This window comes from Phocoena sinus, chromosome 1 (assembly GCF_008692025.1).
Source record: "Phocoena sinus isolate mPhoSin1 chromosome 1, mPhoSin1.pri, whole genome shotgun sequence".
Classification (NCBI taxonomy): Eukaryota; Metazoa; Chordata; class Mammalia; order Artiodactyla; family Phocoenidae; genus Phocoena; species Phocoena sinus.
The window spans coordinates 130,578,220-130,584,219 of NC_045763.1; the positions used below are offsets into that span (position 1 = coordinate 130,578,220).

A 6,000-nucleotide genomic window follows, 5' to 3' on the forward strand; every position below is an offset into this window, starting at 1 on the left:
CATAGCACTCTTGCTCAATCTTGGCTCAAAATCATTTTATGTAATATTCATAAAGACAGAAAGTAGAATGGTGGTTGCCAGGGACTGGGGGAGAGGGGGATGGGGAGTAACTGCTCAATGGGCACAAGAGTTTCCTTTTGGGGTGATAAAATGTGTTGGAACTTGATAAAGGTAGTGGTTGCACGACATTGTGAATGTACTGCCAATGAACTGTTCACTTTAAAATGGTTAATTTTATGTTATGCGATTTAAACCTCCATTTAAAAAAAAATTTATGTTAAGATATATAGACCACTGTAGAACTCTTCTTCAAAAACACTGCTACCACATTCAAATGCTATTTAGATCTTGGAGACGTTTAGAAAAAAATGCATTACAAACTAAATTATTACCTTATATTACAGTAATGGGTGTGTACTGATATCAGTGCTAAAATGCTTGACAAACATCAAACATACATTTATAAACAGTCTCAAATAAATATAAATGAACCTTAAGACATTTATTCCTCTAGGGCAGAACATAATTTGAGTCAGTTCAACTGTGCATGTAAGATGAACTCAAATTTTTTACTAGAATTCTTTTCTCAAACCTCAATCAGGAAAATATTGTGAACTGATAAGAAATGTCTAACATTACATAAAGAATAAATAAGAATATAAGAAGTAAACAGACACAAATCTGACCAATAATGGATATAAATAGATATGCTAAAGCTAACTGTCTTGGAGATGTAGCACAACATCACTTCAGATTAAGTAAACTTCACACTTGAAAATGTATAGAATCGGGACTTCCCTGGTGGTGCAGTGGTTAAGACTCCATGCTCCCAACGCAGGGGGCTGGGGTTCGATCCCTGCTCAGGGAACTAGATACCACATGCATGCAGCAACTAAGAGTTCGCATGCCACAACTAAGACCTGGCGCAACCAAATAAAAATAAATAAATATTTTAAAAAAGAGAAAACGTATAGAATCAACATTAAAAAACTTCGGAGTAAGAAAAATTCCTTTATATAAATGGCTGAAAAATTAATGTTATGCTATAACCTCCAAGGCTAGTCCAAATCCAGTCTAGACTCCAGGATTAAACAAAAAAGAAGGTGATCTTAAAGAAGATCCTAACCAACAGGCTGATTTTGAAATCTGTGACTGTTCTGATGCAGGTCAATCTGAGAATTTAAATCCACTTGAATCCAATCCCAAAGAATACCTCAACTCCTGAGCATGGACATAGCCAAAACTAAACCAGGTCAGTATACACTGCCAAGGAACATCCTGCTCCGAAGTGTCCACCAAACAAGGATCACTTAACAGTTTATTCTTCACTTTACTGGGTGCCAACCATTGGCAAGATATATGTAAGAGTGGACTGATTAGATCCCACCAAACTCCATTTCAAGCTCTAATATCTGGAGATAGAAAATACTGCGTAATTCTAAGTGGTCTAAGGCTTTAAAAAATTATAAATGAAGAATTCCAAATGTTAGCTGACCTGATTTTAACACTACCGAATGTTACTAAAGTCATTTTAAAACTTCCCTAAGGGCCTTCCCTGGTGGCAAAGTGGTTAAACTCTGCTTGCCAATGTAGGGGACGCGGGTTCAAGCCCTGGTCCAGGAAGATCCCACATGCCACGGAGCAACTAAGCCCAGCTACTGAGCCTGTGCTCTAGAGCTCGTGAGCCACAACTACTGAGCCCGCGTGCCACAACTACTGGACCCCATGCTCCACAACGAGAAGCCACTGCAATGAGAAGCCCACGCACCGCAATGAAGAGTAGCCCCCGTTCGCCGCAACTAGAGAAGTCCTGAGTGCAGCAATGAAGACCAAACGCAGCCAAAATAAATAAATAAATTTATTAAAAAATAAAACTTTCGTAAGTATTTATTTCAAAGGTACAACTTAGCTAACTGCTTATATAACAAATTAAAGCCATGAAACAATTACAGCAATACCACAAATCTGCCCTATGTAAACAGTATGAGTTTCTATATTTACGGCATTCAGGTCTGCTAAAAGCAAATATAAGTGCTTCTTTTGTTAATTCACACGAATACGTCCTCAAACTTATAAGTGAATAATTTGGCAGTGTACAAATAATGATAATAGAAAAGATATTAGAGCTGAAGGCAAGCACAGTATTACAAAACACAGTTCATGGTTTTTAAAAAAAAAGGAATCCGTAAATACAGGAGATGCTTCAAAGTTTAACCTTGGGACATATGGCAGCAGTAGCAATAGCAAAGCATCTAATTTGTGTCACAAGGTTTGAGTAAGCTTTTTTGCCTATTAACTAAGCGGCCTTTTTGCTAGTTATAGCTACTTAGCTTCTCCTAAGCCTCAGATTCTTCCTATATTACAGACTAATTAGGAGGAATAAATGAGAATATTTTCCCTCATTTACTCATTTAACAAATGTGCTTTGAAAAATTGTTATTTTAAATTTTTTATGTACAAAAAAACCCTTTCAAATTTCTCCAAATGAAATAAACATATATTAACTTTTAATATTACCGAGAAAGTACAAATCTAATTTTTAAGCTATGGTCCCAAAACTTCTTGGAAGGAAATTCTTAAATATTACTTGAGAAAATCTGAACTGACATAATCGGAATAAACACTGATATTGAAGACATAACGAGGGATCACATCTTAAAACAGTCTGACACAAATAAAAACAGAATTCAATATCAAGCATAAATTGGGACCCAGACTCAATGACTGCTGGGTCAGCATCTAATTTCAAACACAAAACCTTAACACTTAAAAATCTTTGTTTTTAGGAAAATGATGAGGCAAATTAGTCCTTGACACAACATAAGATTTGTTTTCACAACAAACCACACTGACCACTTACAATTTACAAATTCATACATTACTACAATTATTCTAATAGGTTTAGAGTCACAGATAAATTTAAGTATCATTATGAGATAGAGTTTACTTGCATTCTGTACCAACTAACAAAATTCAGCCAAAAAAATTGATTGATTAAATCATGACTTTGAACACTTAAAAAAAAGTCCCTTTTGAAATTTATTCCCAGAAAATTCACATCAGCAGAAGCCATGTGAAAGTTGTTCTTTCCCCACTACCTAAAAAGTCAAAATATCCACATTATTTATACTAGGCTTAAAATGAAAGTCATTCATATTCATCCATTATACTTCAATCCTAAGCAACAATAAAACAGTCCAACCTCCACGTTTATCCAATTTCTAGTCTACTTACTGTCAACTTTTGTGGAAGAACCAAGGCCCAGTGCCTCCCATTAAACTTCATATAACCTTAAAACGCTCTGAATTACAACAGATACAGACAATTCTAATTAGAAATTCACCTTAAAAATGGGTGAAAGATATTAACTGGCATTTTATCTGCCCAGCACAGGTCCTTTTAAGAACACAAACTAAATGGACCTCGCAATTTAATATTAAACAGTGGAAAGCAGTCTTTTGGAGACATCCAAACAATTTTAATATAAATTCTCCATACGTATAGAAACTGACATAGAAATAACTTGGGTAATTTTCCCCTTCACTTGGAAAGGTACATGGTAGATGTCTTGAGAAATTAAGTTTAGGAGAAATAGTAGTTAACTGTTGAAGTTTCAGAAATCACTATGCAGGGCAACTATAAGGAGGAGCTGTCTCTTTTTCAGCCTAAACATTCAATACAGAACAGTTGTTCCTAGCTTTGAAAATTATAAAAAAGGACAAGAAGTTCTAGCCTGGAGACGAAGCTCTTCTGTCTCCTGAAAAAATGCTTCATTAGTTCCATTTTATGCTAGTTAACATTGTTTCTTATGCGGCACATTAATAATTCACAACGGTTCCTTTGAAGAAAAAAGTTCTATTCAAACATTACAATTTGTCTTCGCGTTGCCAGCAAGCGGCTTTGTTTCCAGTTTCAGGGACTATTCTGGGATGTCAAGAGTTACATTATCTACTGTTCCAAAAGAGCCCTAGTTCCACTCTCACCGGGACGTGGGCAAAACTGATGTTTAGAGAGAACTGATGCCTAGAAATGTTTAAAGAGGAACATCCTTCAGCCCTCTATCTCTCTCCATCCCTTGATAATCACATTTTACCAGGCAGAATTGTTGGTGTTGCTGCACTTAAATTTTTTTGAAAAACACCTGCAAACACAACCTCCCTAGCGCCGCCAGGAAGAAAAAAAGACTATCGGTCTCGATCTGCAGTAGCTCCAGGGAAACAGACATCGTAAAACCCACTTGGCCGAGGAACGGGAGTGCTTAAGGGGGAGGGGGAGGGAGCAGCCTTGAGGTGCAGGCGGCGCCTGTTTACAGACGCCCTCACTTCCCCCACCCCCACAGACTGGGGGTCCAAAAAGCATTTCCCGAGCGCACTCTGCTCCCGCCAAGGTCCTCGAACGAACAGCGGGGCTGGGCAGCCCTGTGGCCCCCTCCCTCTGGCCGAAGCCTCCCTCGCCCTCCCCTCGACCAGGGCGGCGTCTGCATATCCCCACGGCCTACCCACCCCGGCAGGCCCTCCAGGCGGCACGCGGAGGCCCGAGGCCTAAAGGACGCCGGGCACTGACAAGCCCCTCGGCCGCCGGCGGGGCCTGAGGCCGGGCGGGCGGACGCTACGGCCGAGGAGCCGAGGGCGGCCGAGGATAGCCCCTGCCCCGCCGCGGCTGCCTATTGTTTCCGACGGAGGCCGGGCCGCAGCCGCCCGGCTCCCCACGCCGCTGCCGCAGCCGCCGCCGCCTGCCGCTCGCTCACCGCGCTGGTCCGAGCAGCAGCTCCTCTCAGCTCCGAGTCCCCGCGGCCGTCACCACCGCCGCGGCAGCCACCGCCGCCGCCAATGCCACCGTCGACTCTGACTCTGTCCCAGGCCGCCGGACAACGGCCGCCGCTGCCACCGCCAGCGCCGCCTCCGGCCTCCCACCTGCTGCTGAGGCTGCTCCTGCAGCAGGGGCCATCTTGTTGGTCTCCCTCCTCTTCCTCCTCCTCCTCCTCCTCCTCCGCCCCGTCGTTCGTTGTCCTCGTCCCCTTCCTCTTCCTCGGGCTCCGGCCCGCCCCAGAGACTGGGGCGGAGACCAGAGTGAGGCCCCTCCTTCCAGGGGCGGGGCAAGCAGACGGGCGGGGCGGGCGCGGGAGCAAAGCTCTGAGTCACCGGCCACCAACGCCCGGGAGGGAGGGTGGTGTCGCTTACCGCCTGGACCGAGAGCGCACCACCCCCTGAGCAGAAGAACTGGTCCACCAGCGTCTCGGCGCCCAGCGGGCAAGTGGCCAGATGGTGAATTGGAAAATTTCTGACGTTTCCATCCAATCCCGCGCTTACCTCTCCCCCTTGGCTTTCTCTTAGCCTCGTCCCTCTGCTCTTGTTTCTTTTTCACATCTCTCCTCCTCCACCCCAGAAGAATTTGTTCTTATCCTGTTTCATCTTGGTTCTTGATCACACCAGCTTTGCCCTAGTCATTTCCCTCACAGACTCCCCCAAAGAGTTCAGCCTCCCAGCAGGGGTAAACAGCCCAAAGGCCTGGACACTCACTGCCCCAAAACGTCTCTCCAGGCCTATGTGACCAATTAAGAGCTGTCTGGGGCAGGAAAGAAAAAGATTCAGCCCTTAGAAGAGCTATTGGATCTAAATCTAACCTTATGATTATTTGAAGTTTCTTCTCCATTATGGAAAAGAAGCCATTTTCATTTTGGGTAAAATGGGAGTCCCCTTTCAAGACAATTCGGTTTAGCCAAACCCTTGCTTTTAAGAAAGGAGAGAAATGGAATTCTTTTCATACCATACAGTCGTAATTTCAAAATAAATCGTTTAGAATAGAGGAGAGAGATGGTCCTCAAGTAAGCACCCAGCTAATACTCTTGTTCATGATCACCCTGCCCCTGCTTTTTTTTTTTTTTCCTTCAGGTCAGGCCAAGTGAGCAGAGATTTTGCTTTCCTGTCCTTTCTTCATTGCATACATCCCCAATACCAAGAGAAGTACTATATTTAGAGAAGCTTCTGCTTTTAAGGTGAT

The 6,000-nt window shown here is 43.2% G+C and overlaps 1 protein-coding gene across 5 annotated transcripts in view; it reads right to left on the minus strand.

The window, feature by feature from the left end:
• Positions 1-5,054, minus strand: part of RC3H1 (ring finger and CCCH-type domains 1) — a 95,338-nt gene extending 90,284 nt beyond the window's left edge. For 2 of the 5 annotated variants that reach the window (XM_032631939.1, XM_032631897.1), the window contains exon 1: positions 4,748-5,036. The gene's annotated coding sequence lies outside the window, so the exon portion shown is untranslated. Of the gene's footprint in view, positions 1-4,747 lie in introns of all 5 variants that reach the window. The other 3 variants (XM_032631907.1, XM_032631918.1, XM_032631929.1) reach the window with 3 other exon arrangements.
• Between the last annotated feature and the right edge of the window lie 946 nt (positions 5,055-6,000).